We start from the raw sequence: 25,942 nt of genomic DNA, 5'->3' as shown, positions 1-25,942 counted from the left end.
CCGCCCTTGAGATGTGAACGATGCCAGACAGTCTAGCCTCTCCCCGTATCAGTCAGGGTCTCCAGAGATTCGCCCGGAACTGGAGTTCAGAGCAGTAGGGAGTTTGAGACTCCCTCTCGATTGAAAAAGCCAACCGTGTCCTCAGCCACCAGCCCTTTCCGTGTCCGCCTTCGTACCTGTGCACTTAACTTCCGCACTGCAGCTCCTCTGAGTCTCGGTATGCTTTTCTCTTTCCTTCTAGTTGTAGTATTTCCACTCAGCCAGCCTTCCTGTGATTCTGGATGATACCCGTTCTGTCTTTTAGTTGTATTCTTGAAGTGGTTGTGCGAGGCAGCAATCTCCGGTGTTTACCTATGTTGCCATCTTGGTTTTCTCCCTTGTCTCCTATCTCTTTTTTCAATGTCCTGTAGTTGTCTGAGCACAGGTCTTTTGCCTCCTTGGTTAAGTTTATTCCTAAGTATCTGAATTTTTGTTGCAATGGTTAATGGAATTGTTTCTTTAGTTTGTCTTTCTGAGAACTCATTATTGGTGTATAAAAAAAGCCATTGATTTTTGAGTGTTGATTTTGTATCCTACTAGATTGCCAAATTTATTTATTTATTTATTTATTTATTTATTTATTTATTTATAGAGGCTCAGTGCATGAAATTCGTGCACAGGGGCAGGGGGGCTGTGTCCCTCAGTCCAGTTTGCACCCTCTCCAATTTGGGATCCCTTGAGGGATGTCTGACTGCCCATTGAGGCCCAATCCCACCAAATGGGCAGTCGGACTTCCCTCTCACAATTCAGGACTGCTGGCTCCCAACCGCTCGCCTGCCTGCCTGCTTGATTGCCCCTAACCGCTTCTGCCTACCAGCCTGATCACCCCCTAACCACTCCCCTGCCAGCTTGATCGATGCCTAACTGCTCCCTTGCTGGCCCGATTGCCCCCAACTGCCCTCACTTGCAGGCCTGGTTGCCCCCAACTGCCCTCCCCTGCTGGCCTGGTCCCCCCAACTGCCCTCCCCTGCAGGTCTGGTCACCCCAACTGCCCTTCCCTGCAGGCCTGGTCACCCCCCAACTGCCCTCCCCTACAGGCCTGGTTGCTCCCAACTGCCCTCTTCTGCCAGCCCGGTATCCTCTAACTGTCCTCCCCTGCTGGCCATCTTGTGGTGGCCATCTTTGATCACATGGGGGCGACCATCTTTGTGTTGGAGTGACAGTCAATTTGCATATTACTCTTTTATTAGATAGGATTACTTTTTTGCATTTTCTCAAAAAATTCAAGTTTTATTTACTTATTCTTACATTGGTGAGAACTGATGTCAAAAACTTAACAAGCAGTAGCATTCCCCCCCTCCCCCCTTAGCTGAACAAAAATACACATAATATGGTATTTTCATTAGGCAAGTCTTGCCTAGGGAGGAGCCTGCAACTGAGGTACATGCCCTTGACCAGAATTGAATCTAGGACCCTTTGGTCTGCAGGCCAACATTCTATCCACTGACCAAATTCATTTATTAAATCTAGTAGTTTTTTGGTGGAGTCTTTAGGGTTTTTTATGTACAATATCATGTCATCTGTGAATAATGAGTTTTACTTCCTCCTTTCAAATTTGGATGCCTTTTATTTCTTCTTCTTGTCTGATTGCTGTGTCTAGGACTTCCAGTACTATGTTGAATAAGAGTGGTGAAAGCAGACATCCCTGTCTTGTTCCTGTTCTTAGGGGAAATGGTTTTAGTTTTTGCCCATTGAGTATGATGTTCACTGTAGGTTTGTTGTATATGGTCTTTATCATGTTGAGATATGTGCCCTCTATTCCCACTTTTTTGAGAGTTTTTATCAAAAGAAGGGTGTTGGGTTTTGTCACGTGATTTTTCTGCATCTATTGATATGATCATGTGATTTTTGTCTTTTAATTTCTTTATGTGATGTATCACATTTATTGATTTGCGAATATTATACCAGCCTTGCATCCCTGGAATAAATCCCCCTTGGTCATGGTGTATGATCTTTTTAATATATTGCTGGATGTGATTTGCTAATATTTTGTTGAGGATTTTTAGCATCTATATTCATCAGGGATATTGGCCTGTAATTCTCTGTGTTTGTAGTGTCTTTATCTGATTTTGGAATTAGGATAATGATGGTCTCATAAAAAGAGCTTGGAAATGTTCCTTCCTCTTGGATTTTTGGTAATAGTTTGAGGAGTATAGGTGTTAGTTCTTCTTTGAATGTTTGATAAAATTCCCTTGTAAAGCCATCCTGACTTGGGTTTTGTTTGCTGGGAGTTTTTTTATTGCTTAAAGTATTACAAAGGGTATTACATATGTGTCCTTCTTTCCCCCCCCCCCGCCCTTGACAATCCCCTGGCCTCCCCCCCCCCCCCCAGTGTCTTATGTCCATTGGTTATGCCTATATGCATGCATACAAGTCCTTTGGTTTGATCTCTTACCCCCCTCCCTCCTGCCCCACAACCCTCCCCGGCCTTCCCGCTGCAGTTTGACAATCTCTTTGAGGCAGCTCTGCCTCTGTATCTATTATTGTTCAAAAGTTTATAATGGTCTTAATTATCCATGAATGAGTGAGATCATGTGGTATTTTTCCTTCATTGACTGGCTTATTTCATTTAGCATAATGCTCTCCAGTTCCATCCATGCCGTTGCAAATGGTAAGAGTTCCTTCTTTTTTACAGCAGCATAGTATTCCATCGTGTAGATGTACCACAGTTTTCTAATCCATTCATCTACTGATGGGCATTTAGGCTGTTTCCAGATCTTCGCTATGGTGAATTGTGCTGCTATGAACATATGGGTGCATATATCCTTTCTGATTGGTGTTTCTGGAAATTAAAAACATCCTGGAAACTAATGACAATGAAAACACAACAATCCAAATTAAAATGCCTTTTCTGCATCTATTGATAGGATCATGAGGTTTTTATCTTTCAGTTTGTTTATGTGATGTATCACATCTATTGATTTGTGGATATTGTACAGCCTTGTGTCCCTGTATTAAATCCCATTTGGTCATGGGGTATGATTTTTCTAATATATTGCTGGATCTGATTTGCTAGAATTTGTTGAGGATTTTAGCATCTATATTCATCAGAGATATTGGCCTGTAATTCTTTCTTTGTAGTATCTTTTTAAAAAAAATATTTTTATTGATTTAAGAGAGGAAGGGAGTGGGGGAGAGAGATATAAAAATATCAATGATGAGAGACAATCATTGGTTGGCTGCCTCCTGCATGCCCCCTACTGGGGATCAAGCCCACAACCCAGACATGTGCCCTTGACTGGAATAGAACTCAGGACCCTTCAGTCTGCAGGCTGATGCTCTATCCACTGAGCCAAACTGGCTAGGGCTCTTTGTAGTGTCTTCATCTGGTTTTGGGATTAGGGTGATGCTGGTCTCATAGAAAGAGCTTGGATTCTTTCCTTTGTTTCCTCCATTTTAATCCATGAAAGGCTCCACTCACAGAGCTTTTGATTCAGTTATTAAATTTTTATATTCTAAACTTTACATTTTTAAATATATTTTATTGTTTGCTGAGACTCTTATTTCCTTGTTGAGACTATTTTTTCATTTGTTTCCAATGTGTTCATAATTTTCATTGAAGCATTTTATCATGGCATCTTTAAAACCTTTTTACATAATTCTACCTCCTTTGTCACCTTGGGGTTGGCATCTATCAATTGTATATTTTAATTCAATTTGAGATCTTCCTGGTTCTTGGTATGACAAGTGATTTTCATTTGAAACCTAGAGAGTTTTATGTGGTTATGGGAGTCTGGGTCCTATTTAAACCTTATCCTTTAGTAGGCTTTTACAAAATTCTGCTCTGGCAGAGGAAGTGAGGAGGCAGCTGTACCTCATTTCTGCCAGGTAAGGAAGAAGCCCAATTTCCCCACTTTGCCTCTACTGACCCTTGGGAGATGTTCCTTGTTACTACTGTGCAGGGGTAGTAGTTCTGGCTCCCCACCAGTTCTCCAGTCATATTGAAGTCCACTAGGGCTCCTCTGACACAATCCCAACAGGAAAGAGGAGCATTTCATTACCACCGGTTGTGAAATGCCTATTGGTCTATGCCTATTGGTGTTGCTGGGTTGCTAGCTTTTTCAGCTCAACGTCTGGGATATATAAGGCAAGAAGAAAACCCAGGGAACTCACCACTGTGCTGTTCCTTGGGTTCCAAGATCCCTAGCTGGTCTGCCTTTTTTCTCCATTTTTCAGAGCCTCCTCATGCTTGTTTTACAAATAACATCCAAGTTTTTAGTTGTATTTAGTGGGCAGAGTAGGGAAAAGTAAGTTTATCCCATATTTCTGAAAGCAGAAGTGCAACCTGCGAGCAATGTTTATTTCTCTTCCTTAACCTCAGTTATTTTCCTCTAAAGGCCCTTTAAATATGGTGCCAAGATCTCTACAGGAAATTTGGACATTTCAGACTAGAGAAGCATACCTCCTCTTTCCTTCTGCTGACTGTATTCCTAAAAACACATACTAAAATTGAACTATCTTAGACAGCCACTGCCATCTCATTTGCTGCCAATTTGCTCCTATTTGTTATCATCCACCATGCTCCTAAAATTTCTCCATGGGTTTAATGGCAATTGTTTTGGGCCTTCTTTGGTTTTTGTTCTCTTTATTCTTACTTTTTGTATACTGCTCAGTTTTTTTATTGGTCTTAATTCCTCTTCCTGTTTACTAAATTTTTTTTCTTTTGATTTTTAAAAAATTAAATCTTTATTGTTCAGATTACATTTGTTCCTCTTTTTTTCCCCCCCCATAACTCCCCTCTTCCCAGTTCCCGCCCCACCCTCCGCCCTCACTCCCCACCCACTGTCCTTATCCATAGGTGCACGATTTTTGTCCAGTCTCTTCCCGCATCTCCCATTCCCCTTTCCCCCCCAAGAATAGTCAGTCCATTCCCTTTCTATGTCCCTGATTCATTATAATCACCAGTTCATTCTGTACATCAGATTATCTATTCACTTGATTCTTAGATTCACTTGTTGATAGATGCATGTTTGTTGTTCACAATTTGTATCTTTATCTTTTTCTTCTTCCTCTTCTTAAAGGATACCTTTCAGCATTTCGTATAATACTGGTTTAGTGGTGATGAACTCCTTTAGCTTTTCCTTATCTGTGAAGCTCTTTATCTGACCTTCAATTCTGAATGATAGCTTTGCTGGATAAAGTAATCTTGGTTGTAGGTTCTTGCTATTCATCACTTTGAATATTTCTTGCCATTCCCTTCTGGCCTGCAAAGTTTCTGTTGAGAAATCAGCTGACAGTCGTATGGGTATTCCCTTGTAGGTAATTGAGTCTCTTTCTCTTGCTGCTTTTAAGATTCTCTCTTTGTCTTTTGCTCTTGGCATTTTAATGATGATGTGTCTTGGTGTGGTCCTCTTTGGATTCCTTTTGTTTGGGGTTCTCTGCGCTTCTTGGACTTGTAAGTCCATTTCTTTCACCAGGTGGGGGAAGTTTTCTGTCATTATTTCTTCAAATAGGTTTTCAATATCTTGCTGTCTCTCATCTTCTGGCACCCCTATTATTCCGATGTTTGTACGCTTGAAGCTGTCCCAGAGGCTCCTTACACTATCTTTGTATTTTCGGATTCTTTTTTCCTTTTGCTTTTCCAGTTGGGTGTTTTTTGCTTCTTCGCATTGCACATCTTTGACTTGATTCTTGCGCTCCTCTGGTCTGCTATTGGGTGTCTGTATAATATTCTTTATTTCAGTCCATGTATGCTTAATTTCTAGTTGGTTCTTTATCACAGCATCGAGGGTCTCATTAGTTTTCGTGAGTCTCTCATCAAGTTTTTTTTTTTTTTTTTAATATATTTTATTGATTTTTCACAGAGAAGAAGGGAGAGGGACAGAGAGCCAGAAACATCGATGAGAGAGAAACATCAATCAGCTGCCTCCTGCACACTCCCCACTGGGGACGTGCCCGCAACCAAGGTACATGCCCTTGACTGGAATCGAACCTGGGACCCCTGAGTCCGCAGGCTGACGCTCTATCCACTGAGCCAAACCGGTCAGGGCTCTCATCAAGTTTATTGGCTGCTTCTAGCACATTATTGCAAGCCCTTAAAATTGCGTTTTTTAGCTCCATATCCTCCATTTCTGTCATGTTTTTTTGTCTCCGCATCTTTTATGCTTTCTTGGTGCACCCCCTTGTGGTCTTTGTGCGCAGTCTTGTTCTAGTTAATACTAGAAGGATTTGACCACCAGGCCGACTGGCTGTGAGAATCAGCTGTGTGGAAAACTTCTGTCCTCTGGGGAGGTGCTAATCTAGCCTTTGCCTGAGGCGATCCGGCAAATGGCTCTGCGCAGGTCTTGGGCAGGTCGGGTCACACGGGCTCAACAGGGCGGGCGGAGGGAGCAGTTATGGCTGCTCTCAGTCCCGTTCCCAGAGGCTCTGCTTCTCAGAACCCCGGCAAAGGCTGCAAATCTCGAAGAGAAAGCTGCCCTCACATTTCAACTCATGCCAGACAATCCCGCTTCTCCCGTTTGAGTCTGAGTCCCTACAGACTCGCCCGGATCTGGAGCTCAGAGTCTGAGACTCCCTCCTGATTGAAAACGAGAACCACGCACTCAGCCACCAGCCCGCTTTTCACGCGCACCTCCGCACCTTTAAATTTTCCACACTGCGCCTCTTCTGAGCCTCGGTATACTGTTCTCTTTCCTTCTAGTTGAAGAGTCTGTCATCGGCCAGCCTTCCTGTGGTTCTGGGTGATGTCCATTCCGTCTTTTAGTTGTATTTTTGAAGTGGTTGTTTGCGGCAGCAATCTCAGGTGTTTACCTATGCCGCCATCTTGGTCTCTCCTCCTGTTTACTAAATTTCAACGAAGCTTATAGTCTCTCTCCTGGAGATCTGATCTAATCCTCATTGGTTGAATATTAGAAGCCCAGAGCATGAAATTGTGTGGCCCCACCCACCTGCATGGCCTCTCCATGCTCGCAGCCCCGCCCACAAATGCATGCTGCCCCACGCTTGCAGCCCTGTTCACCTGTGCCAGACTTTGGTTGTTACAGTGTTAGGGCCACAGGCCTTTTATTATATAGACTAGAGGCCTGTTACATGAAGAGATTCGTGCAATAGGCCTTCCTTCCTGTGGCTGCTGGCACTGATTTTCCTCCGACACCCAGGAACCAGGCCTTCACTCCAGCCACAGCGGAGAAGCCAAGCCTCTTCAGTCTTTAGTCATCTTCAGTCTTTGCTCAGTGTCTGCATATGCAAATTAACCGCCTTCTTTGTTGGGTTAATTTGCATACTCATCCTGATTGGCTGGTGGGCGTAGCAGAGTGACACCAATTTGCATGTTTCTCTTTTATTAGTGTAGATTCCTTATATAGAAATGACCCTTTAATCTGTACCCTTAAGTAGATCTCTTTTCCCTTCTGAGCTCTAGTTTATATCTAGAATTACATCTCTTCAAACAAACAACATATTATCTTACTCTGTTTTTCTTCTTCTATAAAAGGTGACTTCATTTATCCGTTACCAAGTGTCAAACCTTGGAGTCATCTCTGAGTTTCTCCATGTCACAAACATTCAGTGAGTCCATTTCTCTATCAAAATGATTCTCACATCTGTTCCTCTCATTTTATTCTCATTGCCTCCAAATTAGTGTAGGCTCTTGCCTTTATGGCTGTATCACTACAATAGTTTTCTAACTGATCTCTCAGCCTCCTTTCACTTGTACACCACCTGATTACTCTTTCTGAAAGACAGCCCACCTTACATCTACTGCTTACAAAATAAATGAAATCAAAGCTCAAGTCCACCCAGAACCCCTTTTTACTTCAACCTTATTGTTTCTAGTACCATTAGTGTTCGCCAAATTTCAATCATTCAGATACCACTATTTGTCATAATTTTTGCCACACCAAAATACAACCTGTACTATTTTTTACTTAATACTTTTCTTTAAATTGGCTCACCTTTTTACTTAGTCCTATTATAACCTAGAATAGCTCCAAAAAATGGGCTTGATGAGCTGGATACACCCCCTCTCCCATAATTCACAAAAGTATCAAATGTCACTATTAAAGTGTTTACTTGAGTATCACTTGAAATCACCTCACGCATTAGTGGCGGTCTGGAGACTACACTTTAGGAACTTTGCTGCACACAAATTCTCTACTCTACTCTGCTTTCAGAATACATTTCCCAGGTTCTAGCCTTTTCTTTTTTCTTTCTTTCTCTTTCTCTCTTTCTTTCTTTCTCTCCTTTCTCCTTTTCCTTCCTTCCTTTCCTTTCCTTTCCTTTCCTTCCTTCCTTCCTTCCTTCCTTCCTTCCTTCCTTCCTTCCTTCCTTCCTTCCTTTCTTTCTCTCTCTCTCTCTCTCTCTCTCTCTCTCTCTCTCTCTTTCTTTCTTTTCCCTCACTTTCTATCTCAGTCAGTTAAATTTAGTAAATATTGTGGTAGGCAATGAGGATGGTAAGAAACAGGTCTTTCTTCAAAGAGTTTATAATATAGTAGAGCAATTAAAAATTCAGGGGCCTCAAACAATGTACAAATCTTACCTGCCTTTTTCTGATGCCCAGCCTATAAAAGTCCTTCATGGATTATCCCTACCCAGAGAGATTTTCATCTTTGAATTTTTCTCATTGTATTTACTGCTTTCTATAATTTTTTGATGTTCATATTTTTAACACTGGCTTAGTGTTCTCATTTATAAAGGGTGTCCCAAAATTCACGCAAGGTTTGAATTTTATGCCATTTGTGCCGTAAAGTGTTGCCAATGGAAAAAAAGATAGCCTGACAGCTGACAGTTCAGGGTTATTAAAAATGTAGCCCTGACCGGTTTGGCTCATTGGATAGAGCATCGGCCTGCGGACTGAAGGGTCCCAGGTTAGATTCCAGTCAGTGGCATGTACCTTGGTTGCAGGCACATCCACGGTAGGGGGTGTGCAGGAGCCAGCTGATCGATGTTTCTCTCTCATCGATGTTTCTGGCTCTCTATCCCTCTCCCTTCATCTCTATAAAAAAATCAATAAAATATATTAAAAAAAATGGAGCGCTACTCGAAAGAACAACGCGTTTTCATTGTTGATCAATATTTTAAAAACAATGAAGGTTTGGCAGCTGCAGTTCGCAATTTTCGTGCAAAATATGGTCAGAATAGTAATTTAACTTCATCAACTGTGAAGAGATTAATTAAACAATTTAGGGAGACTGGCTCAATAAGTGATCTTAAACACTCTGGTCGTCCTTCAACAAGTCGTTCAACACAAAACATCGGAGCAGTTCGTGAGAGTGTTGCCGGGAGTCCAGGGACATCAATTCAGCACCGTGGTCAAGAATTGGACATTTCGAGAAGCTCTCTACAGCGTATTCTCACGAAAGATTTGCATCTTCCTGCTTACAAAGTTCAATTAACTCAAGAACTGAAGCCTACTGACCACGCACAGCGAATAGAGTTCGTTGAATGGATTATGGAACAAGTGGATGCTGATTTTTCGAACAAAATCATCTTCAGTGATGAGGCTCATTTTCATCTTGATGGCTTGATTAATCGACAAAATTGTCGCATTTGGGGTTCAGAAAATCCACGAGTGATTGTTGAGAAACAAATGCATCCACAACGTGTCACTATTTGGTGCGGATTTTGGGCTGGAGGCATCATCGGACCATTCTTCTTTGAAAATGCGGCTGCTCAGGCAATAACAGTTAATGGTGCTCGCTATCTCGACATGATAATCCATTTACCCGATATGCTATTCCATACATAACCATATACTGTATACTTTATGAATCAATAAAAAATGTACAATTTTTAATTATAAACCTGTGTTTTCTATCAAAATTACTTCTTGCGTGAATTTTGGGACATGCTTTATTTATCTCCTTGATAAAGATATTTTACATTCCTCTTTGGATGTTGCACTTGGGGACTGAAGATACTTGTTTGGTTAAACAGGGATATGGCATACTTCTTTGAGAAAAATAACTCCACATTGCTATAATCAGAGTTTTATTTCAGAAAAATTGTATTTCCTGACAAGACACATCACGAACATACATTTTGAAAAACACATTTGGAAGCTGAAATTTGAGACTAAGAGATCTAAAAAGATGAAATTTCTGAAGGGTATCTTGCCAGATTGCAAGCAAAGAAATAGAAACTTTGTGACTAAAGAGAATGTAAAGAGTCTATCAATTTAACTATACCACAAAGACTGCGAGCTGATTCTGAAGTTGATGTATTGGAGTAAAATTATTCAATTCTATTTTGTTTGTAAAATCTGTTGCTATTTTTCTTTAATGTTACCTTTTTTAATGTTCTTTTTCTTCCCAGCAACTCCACTCTGGTCTATGTCCTTCTTACCCACCTTTACTTTATCATTTTCCCCCATAGAATCTGCTTTTGTGTCCTTGACCTTCTTTTTGTCCTCATCTCCCTTCGTGTCCTTGTCCCCCGTCTTGCCTTCATCTCCCTTCGTGTCCTTGTCCCCTGTCTTGCCTTCATCTCCCTTCGTGTCCTTGTCCCCTGTCTTGCCTTCATCTCCCTTCGCGTCCTTGTCCCCTGTCTTGTCCTCATCTCCCTTCGCGTCCTTGTCCCCTGTCTTGCCTTCATCTCCCTTCGTGTCTCTACCCCCCTTCTCATCTTTATCCTTCTCCTCTTCTCCCCCTTTTGTCGTGTTCACCCTTTGTTCTCTTTTTTCACCATCTTCTTTCTTTGATTGGCCCTTATCTGTTTCCCTTCCCATGCCCATGTCATTCTCAACATCTTTCATTTTGTCTTTTTTCTCTCTCTTTTTTTTAATCTGAGTTTTCTCAGAAAGCTCTTCAACTTTCAATTCAGTTTTCTGTTTTTGTTCCTTTTCAAAGATTTCCTTAGGGCTGCTTAGCTGTTCCTTGTGTGGGTATTTAGGACCATTTTGGTTATTTTGTGATGGGTCTGCCTGAATTTCCAAATGATTATCCTGATTCTGTGTAGTTTTCTTTTCTTCTATAGTGACAACTTTTGCCTCTGTTTTTGAACCTTCTTTCAAATTATCTGAAAATATAACAAAGCATATGATAAAAGTACAGAAATTATATCTTAATTTTTTTTCTGTTGTAATTCTTTATCAGACACTTTCACTTTGCAGTTTGAGGCAAGACATTTGTTTTCCCAATAATATAAAATTTGTGAAGCTGTACTACTATACACACAAAGGATTAGATAAAAGGTCCTTGAAATACAGAGTTTTCAGAAATTAAAGTTGGAAAATTAAATTTACAATACATAGGAATGGGTCATTGCTCAGTAGGAAATGGCTAAAGTATGTGATTAAAATCAACAGAGATATGGATTGAAAAGAACTTTTTTCTGAGAAAATTATTAAAAGATAAATTGATCTTGAGTGTTTGCTTCTATCATATTTTAGTGCCCCTTTCCTTATTTAATCCAGAGCAAATAGCACCAGGAGTTACTGAAGTTGGAGAGAAATAGAATTTAAGCATGTAACAGGAGTGGTGAAAAGTTTCAGGAGAGCTCATGTTGGGCACCACAGTGGCACCCCTTGGTAAGAGTCCCAGAACCCCACTCTGTACACTCAGATTTATCCAGTTGGTTCTACACAGCTGTGGATGGCAATTACTCTCTAATTGGCTCTTGCCTTTGGCTGGAGTCTAGATGCATCTTTTGTGTTGGGGTGTTGCGTTATCTGTACTGGGCACCCTTATTCATATTTCTCCCATCTGTAGTATATTCTCAAAGAAAAGATAACATTTTTTTTGGGGGGAGGGAGGGCTGGAACACACCACAGCTTGAACATTGTGGTAATAAGCATAAGACAATTAATAATTTGTGAAACTGGACTGGTGATGTTTGGGGATAGAGAGATGGGGGAGGATCTCTACAGAGATTCTCAACAAGGTTTCAGTTTGGAATGTGAGCATTGTGAAATAGTCTTGTTTCTTGTTTTCAGAGGGTTTGTTAGACTGAATTCAAGATTTCGGAGAGATAATTGGATAAGAAGTGAAAAATATTTCAGTTCCATCACTTATTATATGGCCTTTGCCAATGACCCTTAATTTTTAGTCTATATAGGGAAGTTAATAATACGGACCATGTTTACCTCATAGAGTATGTGAGGACAAAATGAGATAAAGTACATTAATGGGCTTTTAAAAATTGACAAAATAGTATATGACAGATACATTTGAGGTTAACAATTTGCAGCACAAGAGGAAATTCTATTGTAACATGTAATTACTACGGTGGTCTTTAAATTTTAAAACATTTCATGGTTCTGTGCCAATAACATTAATTGATATGATCATTTAAATGTTTGCCTACCATTCCATTTAAATATTCTTATAATTTTTAAACCAACTTCCTATTGATTAGTATTATTCTCAAATTTTAATTATTATAAATAATGCTGTGATAAACCACCTAATACATATGCCTTGAAAAGCTGCCATTTCTTTTCTTGGAAAGCATTTCTAGAAGCATAATTTCTTAGTCTAAGGGTGTGCACATTTTGTTTTTTTAAACATATCGCCAAATGCAATCTGAATTAGAAATATGGCCAAAGTCTAAAAACATAAATTCTGTGAATCTTTCCGATCTTTTGCAAACTGATAGATTAGAAGTTCTTCTTTATCTGTCTTTCTTTGATGAATATTTTTGGATCTTTATTTCTCTCCCCTGCAAAGGGATTGATATGTATTGGAAATACAACATTTTTGCTGCTATAGTTTTGCATTCCAAATTTCCATTTGCTTTTCAAATTTGTTTATGGTAATTTTTTCACATAGAAGTAAAAAGAAAAAAAGTCAAATTAATCAAACTTTTAAATTACAGCTTCTGGCCCAGCCAGCATGGCTCAGAAGTTGAGAGTCGACTTATGAACAAGGAGGTCACAGTTTGATTCCCTGTCAGGGCACATGCCCAGGTTGTGGGCTCGATCCCCAGAGTGGGATGTGCAGGAAGCAGCCAATCAATGACTCTCCCTCATCATTGATGTTTCTGTCTCTCTCTCCCTCTCCCTTCCTTTCTGAAATCAATAAAAATATATTAAAAAAATAAATTACAGCTTCTGTATTTTACATCATTCTTTGAAAATAATCTTGTTTGTAAAGAGAGCACTGTAGGAGGTTAGTTTACAAAGTAAAAAATTATTTTTAATGCACATAAATAATGTAGTAATCATTTAAAAATAAGCCTAGTCTTGATAGAAGACACCTTAATAATAGAGCTTATTGAGCAATATTAAAGTCTTTCCAAAACATCCAAAATTTGGACTTGCATTTCCCAGAAAGCAGGCTAGTATCTAAGAAAGAAAACAAATATGAAGACCAAAGAGTGAAAAATGGTGGCGGAGTAAGTGGAAGCTACACTGACAGTCTCCCAGGACCAAACTGGAATTACAACTAAAATAAAGAAAAAACATTCTGATAGTCAACTGAGGACAAGCTGAAGAGAACTCTGATAACCAAGGACAGAAAGTGAAGACCACACAGAGGCTAGTAGGCAGTGCGGAGGTGAGAGAGGCTGGCAGGGCTCCCACAGGCAGCAGCCGAAGGTCCGGAGGGATATCTCAGCTGTGCATGTGTGGGGGAGTGGTGTTCCCATTGAGAACTTTGAGGTCTAAACCCCAAGCTGGGCTCCCCAGCCCAGAGCACCAGAGTTGAGAAAGGTACCCACATAACATCTGGCAGTAAAAAGCAGCCGGGTTGCTGTCTGCCAGGGAGAGACAGCTGGATAACGCAGTTACCCTCTTAAAGGGCCAACACACAAAATTTTGTGTACAGCCACTCATCTTGGGCTCCAGCAGAGGAAGGGCAGAGTGGACTAGTGGGGGCTCTGGGGTGAGCTCAGAGGCAGCCGCCTGATTTCCTGCGCTAAGTCATTCCCTTATACTGCAGAGGACGTCTTTCTCAGGCAGACATTTACCATCCAGGAAGCTTTTGCCCCATTCTGTTGGAAAACCTCTTGCTCCATCCTGTGGAGTCTGTGCCTTGCTGTGTTCTATAGTATGAGGCACATTAAGACTCCGAGAATAGCAATCAGACTGTAGGCAGAGGTGGATTGCTGGAGGCTTTGGGTCTTTGCCTGATCTCCTTCTGGACTTGGGGCTGGGAAAAGCAGGCCTTGGTGCACATCTTGGTCCTTTCCAAAGGCACTCAGCCTAAGCTGAGGGAGCCACAAGCTGTGGATTGCTGATATTTCCAAACAGGGTACAAAGGACCAGTAACAAACAGCGTCTGAAATTGTCCTGAACCACAGACTGGGAGTTGTAGCAGATCTACCTAATACATAGACATAAACTCAAACAGGCAACCAAAATTCAGAAACAAAATATAAGCCCGAAATGAAAAAACAAGAGAATTCTCTAGAAGAAGAGTTAAGTGAAATGGAGATGAGAAATTTATTAGATATAGAGTTCAGAATAATGGTTACAAGGATACTCAACAGCATGAGAAAAGGTATAATAACTATGAAAAAAGAACAGTCAGAAATGAAGAATGACATAGCACTAATAAAGAACACATTGGAAGGAATACATAGCAGATTAAGGGAAGCTGAGAACTGGATCAGTGAATTAAAAGACAGGGTAGAGCCCTAGCCAGTTTGGCTCAGTGGATAGAGCATCAGTCTGCAGACTCAAGGGTCCCAGGTTCGATTCCCAGGGCATGTGCCTTGGTTGCGGGCAAATCCCCAGTGGAGAGTGTGCAGGAGGCAGCTGATCGATGTTTCTCTCTCATCAATGTTTCTAATTCTCTGTCCCTCTCCCTTCCTCTCTGTAAAAAAAAAAAAAATCCAATAAAATATATTAAAAAAAAGACAGGGTAGAAAAAAATCACTCAATCAAAAAACCAAAAAGAAAAAAACCTTTAAAAAAATAGGAGGACAGCGTAAGGGAGCTGTGGGACAACCTGAAAAGTAACAATATTCGCATAATAGGGGTACCAGAAGAGGAAGAAAAATGAGCAAGGGATAGAGAACATGTTTAAAGAAATAATGGCAGAAAACTTCCCTACATAAGTACAGAAGACACAGAGTCCAAAGCAAGAAGAAGCCAAAGAGGCCCATGCACAGTCACATCATATTTTTAAAAAAACCAACAAGCTTTATTGTTGAGATTATTACAGATTCCTCACTCCACGCCTCCCCCCTCCCCATCACCCCCCACAGGTTCCCTCCCTGACCCAGGTCTTCACCGCTCTGTTTGTGTCCATAGATAATGCATTTATGCACATAAGTTCTTTGGTTAATCTCTTCCCACTCCTCCCCCCTTCCCTTTGAGATTTGTCAGTCTGTTCCATGTTTCCATGACTCTGGTTCTATTTTATTCATCAGTTTATTTTGTTCATTAAATTCCTTGTTTATTTATTTTTTAGATTTAATTGTTGATAGATATGTATTTATTACCATTTTATTATTTCTATTTTCTATCTTTTTCTTCTTTTTCTTGTCTGTGAATCTCTTCATCTGACATTCAATTCTAAATAATAGCTTTGCTGGGTAGAGGGTTGGAGGTCCCTGCTATTCATTACTTTGAATATTTCTTGCCACTTCCTTCTGGCCTGCATAGCTTCTATTGAGAAATCAGCTGACAGTCGAATGGGTACTCCCTTGTAGGTAACTGACTGTTTTTCTCTTGCTGCTTTTAAGATTCTCTCTTTGTCTTTTGCTCTTGGCATTTTAATTATGATGTGTCTTGGTGTGGTCCTCTTTGGATTCCTTTTGTTTGGGGTTCTCTGCGCTTCCTGGACCTGTAAGTCTATTTCTTTCAGCAGGTAGGGGAAGTTTTCTGTCATTATTTATTCAAATAGGTTTTCAATGTCTTGCTCTCTCTCTTCTTCTTGAACCCCCATAATTTGGATGTTGGTATGCTTGAAGTTGTCCCAGAAGCTCCTTACACTATCTTCATATTTTTAGATTCTTTTTTCTTTTTGTTTTTCCGGTTGGGTGTTTTTTGCTTCTTCGTATTTCAAGTCTTTGACTTGATTCTTGCGATCCTCTGGTCTGCTGTTGGAACTCTGTATAATATTCTTTATTTCAGTCAGTGTATGCTTAATTTCTAGTTGGTCCTTTTTCATATCCTCGAGGGTCTCACTAGATTTCTTGAGGGTCTCACTAAATTTGTCGGCGGCTTCTAGAAAATTTTTGAAAAACCTTATAAGTGTGGTTTTGAACTCTATATCTAGTAGTTTGCTTTCCTCCATTTCTGTCATTTGTGACCTGTTTCTTTGTCTTCGCATTTTGGCTGCTTCCCTGTGTTGATAGAGTGGCTTTGTGTGCTAGGTGTCCTATAGGGCCCAGTGGCTCAGCCTCCCCAATTACCTGAGGTGGACACTCTTGGTGCACGCCTTTGTGGGCTTTGTGCACAGTCTTGTTGTAGTTAAGCCTTGATTGTTGTAGGTATCACTGGGAGGAATTGACCTCCAGGCCAATTGGCTGTGAGAATCAGCTGTGTCTGCAGTGGGAGAACTTCTGTGCTGGAGACACCCTTCTGGGGTAAGACTTGCTTCAGTGGGGCTTTGGTGCTCACTGAGTCTGCCCCCTGAGTGTGTCCCTTATGGATCTGAGGAGTTGTAATCTGGATGGTCCCACTCTGACCACTGGGTACACTGGCTCTTGGATCTCTAAGGAGGTGCTAATTTAGCGTCTGCCTGAGGCTACTCAGCAGGAGCTATGGAGAGATCTGCAGATTCCTCTTCTTTGTTTGGGGTTTGGAGGTGCCCAGATGAGGCCCAGCTGTGAAGCAATGCAAGCTTCTGTGGGGCCTTGGGCCTTCTTTTGGAAGTTCTGGGTCTCTCTGACCCAGCTGCAGTTTGTTAGGTAATTTTCAGATTGCAAAGGGCCAGGCCTTTCATATGCAAAAGCCTCTGTGCACAGCTTGGGTGGGGTGGGGTCTCAGGGATTCAACAAGGTGGAGCAAGCAGCTATGGCTGCTATGAACATAGGGGTGCATATGTTATTTCTGATTGGTGTTTCTGATTTCTTAAGACATATTCCCAGAAGTGGGATCACTGGGTCAAATTGGAGTTCCATTTTTAATTTTTTAAAGAAACTCCATAGTGGTTTCCACAGAGACTGCCCTAGTCTGCATGCCTACTAGCAGTGTATGAGGGTTCCCTTTTCTCTGCATCCTTGCCAACACTGGTCATTTGTTGATTATTTATTTATTTATTTATTTATTTTTATTTTTAAATATATTTTATTGATTTTTTACAGAGAGAAAGGGAGAGGGATAGAGAGTTAGAAACATCAATGAGAGAGAAACATTGATCAACTGCCTCCTGCACACTCCCTACTGGGCATGTGCCTGCAACCAAGGTACATGCCCTTGACCGGAATCGAACCTGGGACCCTTGAGTCTGCAGGCGGACACTCTATCCACGGAGCCAAACTGGTTAGGGCATTGATTTATTGATAATAGCCATTCTGACAGGTGTGAGGTGGTACCTCATTGTTGTTTTACTTTGTATCTCTCAGATGATTAGTGACTTTGAGCATTTTTCCATATACCTCCTGGCCTTTTTTTTATGCCCACATTGGAGAAATGTCTATTTAGGTCTTTTGCCCATTTTTAATTAGATTGTTTGCCTTCCTTTTGTTAAGTTGTATGAGTTTCCTATATATTTTGGAGATTAACCCCTTATTGGCTATATCATTGGCAAATACGTTCTCCCATGCAGTGGGTTCTCTTGTTATTTTGTTGATGGTTTCTTTTGCTGTGCAGAAGCTTTTTCTTTTGATGTAGTCCCATTTGTTTATTTCCCCCTTAGATTTCTTTGCCCTAGGAGCTGTATCCATAACCACATTTCTATGAGAGATGTCTGAGATTTTGCTGCCTATGGTCTCTTCTAGGATTTTTATGGTTTCCTGACTTACATTTAGGTCTTTTTATCCATTTTGAGTTTATTCTTGTGTATGGTGTAATTTGGTGGTCTAGTTTCATTTTCTTGCATGTATCTGTCCAACTTTCCCAAAACATTTATAGAAGAGACTGTCTTGATTCCATTGTATGCTCTTGCCTCCTTTGAGCAGAATGTCTTGGGATGATTTCTGGGTTCTCTATTCTGTTCCATTGGTCAATATGCCTGTTCTTGTGCCAAGATTAGGCTGTTTTGAGTACAGTTCCTTTGTAGTATACAGTAACTTGATATCTGGTATTGTGATCCCTCCAACTTTTTTCTTCTTTCTCCAGATTGCTGTGGCTATTCGGGTCTTTTATTTTATTTTATTCCAGATGAATTTTTGGAGAGTTCCTTCTAGGTCTATGAAATATGCCATTGGTATTTTAATGGGAAGTGCGTTGAATTTATAGATTGCTTTGGGTAGTATGGACATTTTAATGATGTTGATTCTACCAATCCATGAACACAGTATGTTCTTCCATCTGTTTATTTCTTCCTCTATCTCTTTTTTCAACGTCCTGTAGTTTTCTGAGTAGAGGTCTTTTACCTCTTTAGTTAAGTTTATTCCTAGGTATCTTAATTTTTTTGGTGTGATGGTAAATGGGATTGTTTTTTTAGTCTCTCTTTCTGAAAGTTCGCTATTGGTGTATAGAAATGCCTCAAATTTCTTGGGGTTAATTTTGTATCCTGCTACATTGCCAAATTCATGTATTAAGTCTAGTAGTTTTTTGATGGAGTCTCTAGGGTTTTGTATGTATAATATCATGTCATCTGCAAATAAGGACAGTTTTACTTTCTCTTTTCCAATTTGGATGCCTTTTATTTCTTCTTCTTGTCTAATTGCAATGGCTAATACTTCCAGTACTATGTCGAACAGGAGTGGTGAGAGTGGGCATCCCTGTCTTGTTCCTGTTCTTAGGGGAAATGGTGTTAGCTTTTGTCCATTGAGTATGATGTTGGCTGTGGGCCTGTCATATATGGCTTTTATTATGTTGAGGTATGATCCTTCTATTCCCACCTTTCTGAGAGTTTTTATCAAAAATGGGTGTTGGATTTTGTCAAATGCTTTTTCTGCATCAATTGATATGACCATGTGGTTTTTTTCTTTCAATTTGTTTATGTGATGTATCGCGTTTATTGATTTGTTGATATTGTACCATCCTTGCATCCGTGGGATAAATCCTACTTGGTCATGGTGTATGATCTTTCTGATGTACTGCTGGATCCAATTTGCTAAGATTTTGTTGAGGATTTTGGCATCTATGTTCATGAGGGATATTAGCCTGGAATTCTCTTTCATTGTGTTGTCTTTACCTGGTTTTGGTATTAGGGTGATGCTGGCTTCATAGAATGAGCTTGGAAGTATTTCTTCCTCTTGAATTTTTTGTAGTAGTCTGAGGAGGATAGGTTTTAGTTCTTCCTTGAATGTTTGGTAAAACTCCCCTGTGAAGCCGTCTGGCCCTGGGCTTTTGTTTGCTGGAAGCTTTTTGATGACTGCTTCAATTTCTTCCATAGTTATTGGCCTATTGATATTTTTAGATTCTTCCTGATTGAGTTTTGGAATGTTGTATTTTTCTAGGAATTTGTCCATTTCCTCCAGGTTGTCTAGTTTGTTGGAGTAGAGCTCTCCATAGTATTTTTTAACAATCATTTGTATTTCTGTGGGGTCTGTTGTTATTTTGCCTCTATCGTTTCTGATTTTGTTTATTTGGCTCCTCTCTCTTTGCTTCTTGGTGAGCCTGGCTAGGGGTTTGTCAATCTTGTTTATCCTTTCAAAGAACCAGCTCTTGGTTTCATTGATTTTCTGTATTGTTTTTTTGGTCTCTATGTCATTTATTTTTGCTCTTATCTTTATTATCTCCTTTCTTCTGCTCACTCTGGGGTTTTCTTGTTGCTCTCTTTCTAATTCTTTGAGTTGTAGAGTTTGATGATTTACTACCATTTTTTCATGTTTTATGAGATAGGCCTGTAGAGCTATAAACTTCCCTCTCAGGACTGCTTTCATTGCGTCCCGTAGGTTTTGGATTGTTGTGTTTTCATTGTCATTAGTTTCCAGGATGTTTTTAATTTCTTCTTTGATCTCATTGGTAACCCAATCAATATTTAATAACATGCTATTCGGCTTCCAAGTGTTTGAGTATTTTGGGTAGTTTTTATTGTAGTTTATTTCTAATATTATGCCATCGTGGTCTGAGAAGATGCTTGGTATGATTTCAATCTTCTTGAATTTGGGGAGACTTTGTTTGTGACCCAATATGTGGTCTATTTTTGAATCTGTCCCATGAGCACTCGAGTAGAATGTATACTCCGTGGCTTTGGGGTGAAGTGTTCTGAAGATGTCAATTAAGTCCATCTGATCTAGTGAGTCATTTAGGATTGCTGTTTCCTTGCTGGTTTTTTTTTTTTTTTTTTTTTTTTTTTTTTTTTTTGACATTTTTTTTTTTTTTTTATTTTCCTCTTAAAGTATTACAAAGGGTATTACATAAGTATCCTTTCCCCCCCCCCCCCCCGCCCTTGACAAACCACTACCCTCCCTTACCCCCCAGTGTCTTATGTCCATTAGTTATGCTTATATGCATGCATACAAGTCCTTCGGTTGATCTCTTACTCCCCTCCCTCCTGCCCCCCAACTCTCTCTGGCCTTCCCACTGCAGTTTGACAATCAGTTTGAGGCAGCTCTGCCTCTGTATCTATTATTGTTCAAAAGTTTGTAATGGTCTTTATTATCCATGAATGAGTGAGATCATGTGGTATTTTTCCTTCATTGACTGGCTTGTTTCACTTAGCATAATGCTCTCCAGTTCCATCCATGATGTTGCAAATGGTAGGAGTTCCTTCTTTTTAACAGCAGCATAGTATTCCATCGTGTAGATGTACCACAGTTTTCTAATCCATTCATCTACTGATGGGCACTTAGGCTGTTTCCAGATCTTAGCTATGGTGAATTGTGCTGCTATGAACATCTGGGTGCATATATCCTTTCTGATAGGTGTTTCTGGTTTCTTGGGATATATTCCTAGTAGTGGGATCACAGGGTCAAATGGGAGTTCCATTTCCAATTTTTTGAGGAACCTCCATACTGCCTTCCATAGTGGCTGCACCAGTCTGCATTCCCACCAGCAGTGCACAAGTGTTCCTTTTTCTCCACATCCTCTCCAGCACTTGTCGTTTGTTGATTTGTTGATGATGGCCATTCTGACAGGTGTGAGATGGTACCTCATTGTTGTTTTGATTTGCATCTCTCGGATGATTAGTGACTTTGAGCATGTTTTCATATGTCTCTTGGCTTTCTGAATGTCCTCTTTTGAAAGGTGTCTATTTAGATCCTTTGCCCATTTTTTGATTGGATTGTTTATCTTCTTTTTGTTAAGTTGTATGAGTTCCCTATAAATTTTGGAGATTAAGCCCTTATCAGATATGACGTTGGCAAATATGTTTTCCCACGAGGTGGGTTTTCTTGTTGTTTTGTTGATGGTTTCTTTTGCTGTGCAGAAGCTTTTTATTTTGATGTAGTCCCATTTGTTCAGTTTCTCTTTAGTTTCAACTGCCCTAGGAGCTGTATCAGTGAAGAAATTGTTTTGGCATATGTCTGAGATTTTGTTGCCTTTGTATTCTTCTAGAATTTTTATGGTTTCCTGTCGTACATTTAAGTCCTTTATCCATTTTGAGTTTATTCTTGTGTATGGTGTAAGTTGGTGGTCTAGTTTCATTTTCTTGCATATGTCTGTCCAATTTTCCCAACACCATTTATTGAAGAGACTATCTTGGCTCCATTGTATGTTCATGCCTCCTTTGTCAAAAATTAATTGAGCATATTGGTTCGGGCTAATTTCTGGACTCTCTATTCTATTCCACTGATCTATATGTCTGTTCTTGTGCCAGTACCAGGCAGTTTTGAGAACAGTGGCTTTGTAATACAGCTTGATATCTGGCATTGAGATCCCACCTACTTTGTTCTTTCTCAGGATCGTTGCAGCTATTCGGGGTCTTTTTTTATTCCAGATGAATTTTTGGAGAGTTCGTTCTAGATCTTTGAAGAAGGCCATTGGTATTTTAATGGGAAGTGCGTTGAATGTATAGATTGCTTTGGGTAGTATGGACATTTTAATGATGTTGATTCTACCAATCCAAGAACATGGTATGTTCTTCCATCTGTTTATGTCTTCCTCTATCTCTTTTTTCAACGTCCTGTAGTTTTCTGAGTAGAGGTCTTTAACCTCTTTAGTTTTTTTTTTTTTTTTTTTTTTTTTTTTTTAATTAAATCTTTATTGTTCAGATTATTACATTTGTTCCTCTTTTTTCCCCCCATAACTCCCCTCCTTCCAGCTCCCACCCCACCCTCCACCCTCACTCCCCACCCCACTGTGTTCATCCATAGGTGCATGATTTTTGTCCAGTCACTTCCCGCATCTCCCACACCCCTTTTTCCCCCAAGAATAGTCAGTCCATTCCCTTTCTATGTCCCTGATTCTATTATAATCACCAGTTCATTCTGTACATCAGGTTATTTATTCACTTGATTCTTAGATTCATTTGTTGATAGATGCATGTTTGTTGTTCATAATTTGTATCTTTACCTTTTTCTTCTTCTTCCTCTTCTTAAAGGATACCTTTCAGCATTTCATATAATACTGGTTTGGCGGTGATGAACTCCTTTAGCTTTTCCTTATCTGTGAAGCTCTTTATCTGACCTTCAATTCTGAATGATAGCTTTGCTGGATAAAGTAATCTTGGTTGTAGGTTCTTGGTATTCAGCACTTTGAAAATTTCTTGCCATTCCCTTCTGGCCTGCAAAGTTTCTGTTGAGAAATCAGCTGACAGTCGTATGGGTATTCCCTTGTAGGTAATTGAGCCTCTTTCTCTTGCTGCTTTTAAGATTTTCTCTTTGTCTTTTGCTCTTGGCATTTTAATGATGATGTGTCTTGGTGTGGTCCTCTTTGGATTCCTTTTGTTTGGGGTTCTCTGCGCTTCTTGGACCTGTAAGTCCATTTCTTTCACCAGGTGGGGGAAGTTTTCTGCCATTATTTCTTGAAATAGGTTTTCAATATCTTGCTGTCTCTCATCTTCTGGCACTCCAATGACTCTGATATTAGACCGCTTAAAGCTGTCCCAGAGGCTCCTTACACTATCTTCACACTTTCGGATTCTTTTTTCATTTTGCTTTTCCAATTGGGTGTTTTTTGTCGAATCTTTGGTTTGATTATTGTACTCCTCTGGTCTGCTATTGGGTATAATATTCTTTATTTCAGTCCGTGTATGCTTACTTTCTAATTTCTTTATCGTAGCATCGAGGGTCTCATTAGTTTTCGTGAGGTTCTGCACAAATTTATGGCAAGCCCTCAAAATTGCGATTCTTAGCTCCATATCCTCCATTTCTGTCATGTTTTTTTGTCTCCGCATCTTTTATGCTTTCTTGGTGCACCCCCTTGTGGTCTCTGTGCGCAGTCTTGTTCTAGCCAAGCCTTAATTGTTGTAGTTAACACTAGGGGGATTTGACCCTCAGGCCGGCTGGCTATAGTAATCAGCTGTGCGGAAAGCTCTGTCTTCTGGGGAGGCGCTAATCCAGCCTTTGCCTGAGGCGATCAGCAAATGGCTGTGCGCAGGCTTTGGGCGGGGCGGGATCAACAGGGCGGGCGGAGGGAGCAGTTATGGCCACGCTCAGTCCCGTTCCCAGAGGCTCTGCTTCTCAGAACCCCGGCAGCCGCTGCAAACCTCGGAGAGAAAGTTGCCCTCAGGTTCCAACTGATGCCGGGTAATCCCGCTTCTCCCGTTTGAGTCTGGGTCCCTAGAGACTCGCCCGGATCTGGAGCCCAGAGTCTGAGACTCAGTCCCGACAGAAAACGACAACCGCGCCCTCAGCCACCAGCCCGCTTTCGCGCGCACCTCGGTACCTTTGTATTTTCCACACTGCGCCGCCTCTGAGCCTCGATTTGCTGTTCTCTTTCCTTCTAGTTGTAGAGTCTCTCTTCAGCCAGCCTTCCTGTGGTTCTGGGTGATGTCCGTTCAGTCTTTTAGTTGTATTTTTGAAATGGTTGTTTGCGGCAGCGGTCTCCGGTGTTTACCTACGCCGCCATCTTGGTCGACTCCTAACCTCTTTAGTTAAGTTTATTCCTAGGTATCTTAATTTTTTTGGTGCGATGGTAAATGGGATTGTTTCCTTGCTGGTTTTTTGTCTAGAGCAGCTGTGGGCAATCTACGGCCTGCGGGCTGGATCCGGCCCGTTTGAAATGAATAAAACTAAAAAAAAAAAGACCGTACCCTTTTATGTAAGGATGTTTACTTTGAATTTATATTAGTTCACACAAACACTCCATCCATGCTTTTGTTCTGGCCCTCTGGTCCAGTTTAAGAACCCATTGTGGCCCTCGAGTCAAAAAGTTTGCCCACCCCTGGTCTAGAGGATTTATCCAGTGATGTCAGTGGTGTATTAAAGTCCCCTACTATGATTTTATTGTTGTCGATCTCTCCTTTGATATCTTCCAGGAGTTTTTTTTTTTTAAAATATATTTTATTGATTTTTTACAGAGAGGAAAGGAGAGAGATAGATAGTTAGAAACATCGATGGGAGAGAAACATCGATCAGCTGCCTCCTGCACATCTCCCACTGGGGATGTGCCCACAACCCAGGTACATGCCCTTGACCGGAATCAAACCTGGGACCTTTCAGTCCGCAGGCCGACGCTCTATCCACTGAGCCTAACCGGTTTCGGCCCAGGAGTTTTTTTAATGTATTTGGGTGCTCCTGCATTGGGTGCATATATGTTTATCAGGGTTATATCTTCTTGTTGTATTGATTCCTTTAGTATTATGAAGTGGCCTCCTTATCTCTTGTTATGGCCTTCACTTTGAGGTCTATTTTGTCCGATATAAGTATTGCTACCCCAGCTTTCTTTTCCTTTCCATTTGCCTGAAAGATATTTTTCCATTGCTTAGGTTATCTCATACAAGCTTCCCTAGCTTGGTGCACTGATGGGTCTTTTTCTAGAATGGAATTGTAGTCTTCCAGGGCTTCGTTGATCTTGTCGGTGCTCTCGTACAGCTTCGCTCCTCAGCAGGGCCCTATAACTGGGGTTTAGCTGACTGGCTTTGCTGCAGTCACTGATGGTCATCTCTTTCTTGCCCTGTTTCATCCTTGCAGCAGCTCTATTTGAAAACAGATTGGACCTGTCTTTCTGGAAGCGGAACGGGCCCATTTGAAGGGCTTGGCTATAAGAACGTTCAGCTTCTATGTAATCTCCTTTCTTAAATTGCTCATTTCCCTCCTCCTTCAGTCTAGTGCCCTCATCTCTTCTTTTCTGTTTCTCTTCATCTGGCATGTTTTTTCCAGTTCTATTAGGTATTCTTCATTGAGTTTAGAGGAATTCACCTCATCATCAGGTTTTTTCTCAGCCTTGTCCACTCCTGGTTCCTCCTTCTCAAATGAGGCACTGCAGTCATGAAAGTGCTCCTCTTCTCCCTGGTCCTCCTGGGGGTCGGCCGCAACATCCTGGAGCAGCTTGCTCTGGGGCTGGTGATCTTTGGGATTTGAAACTGAAGGACTAGCACATTCTGCTTTCTGGGGATCTGTAACTTGCAAACCACTGAACAGGTCCTTGGAACCCTACAGTTTTCTGACTTCTCCCCCATGCTGAATCAGTGAGGGAGGAGAAGCTGGTTCGCTTCACAGTTCCTCTCTTCACCTTCCTAGCCTCCGTCTTTCATGTCTGCTTTTATTTATTTGGGCCCTCTCTCCGTTTTTCTTGGTGAGTTTGGTTAAAGGTTTGTCAAACTTGTTTATCCTTTCAAAGAACCAGCTCTTGGTTTCATTGACCTTTTGTATTTTTTAGGAGTCTATTTCATTTATTTCTGCTCTGCTCTTTATTATTTCTTTACATCTACTTACTCTGGGCTTTGATTGTTATTCTTTTTCTAGTTCCTTTAGGTGTAAAGTTAGATTATTTATTTGAGATTTTTCTTGTTTCTTGAAGTAATGCTATGATTTTCCCTCTTAGGACTGCCTTTATTGTGTCCCATAGATTTTGGGTTGTTGTGTTCTCATTTTAATTTCTTTTAAGGTATCTTTCAATATTTTAATTTGATTTGATTTC

At 40.7% G+C, this 25,942-nt stretch overlaps 1 pseudogene; it reads right to left on the bottom strand.

Annotated features, from left to right (window-relative positions):
• Positions 1-13,251: 13,251 nt before the first annotated feature.
• On the bottom strand, positions 13,252-25,481 carry LOC139012962 (tetratricopeptide repeat protein 1-like; annotated as a pseudogene).
• Positions 25,482-25,942: the final 461 nt, after the last annotated feature.

The sequence above is a fragment of the Myotis yumanensis genome, unplaced genomic scaffold (assembly GCF_028538775.1).
Source record: "Myotis yumanensis isolate MYYU_CA2020_CCGP unplaced genomic scaffold, mMyoYum1.0.hap1 SCAF_6, whole genome shotgun sequence".
In the NCBI taxonomy this organism is placed as follows: Eukaryota; Metazoa; Chordata; class Mammalia; order Chiroptera; family Vespertilionidae; genus Myotis; species Myotis yumanensis.
Note: the sequence above shows the minus strand (reverse complement) of the source record. Positions and strands in the feature narration are given on the sequence as shown.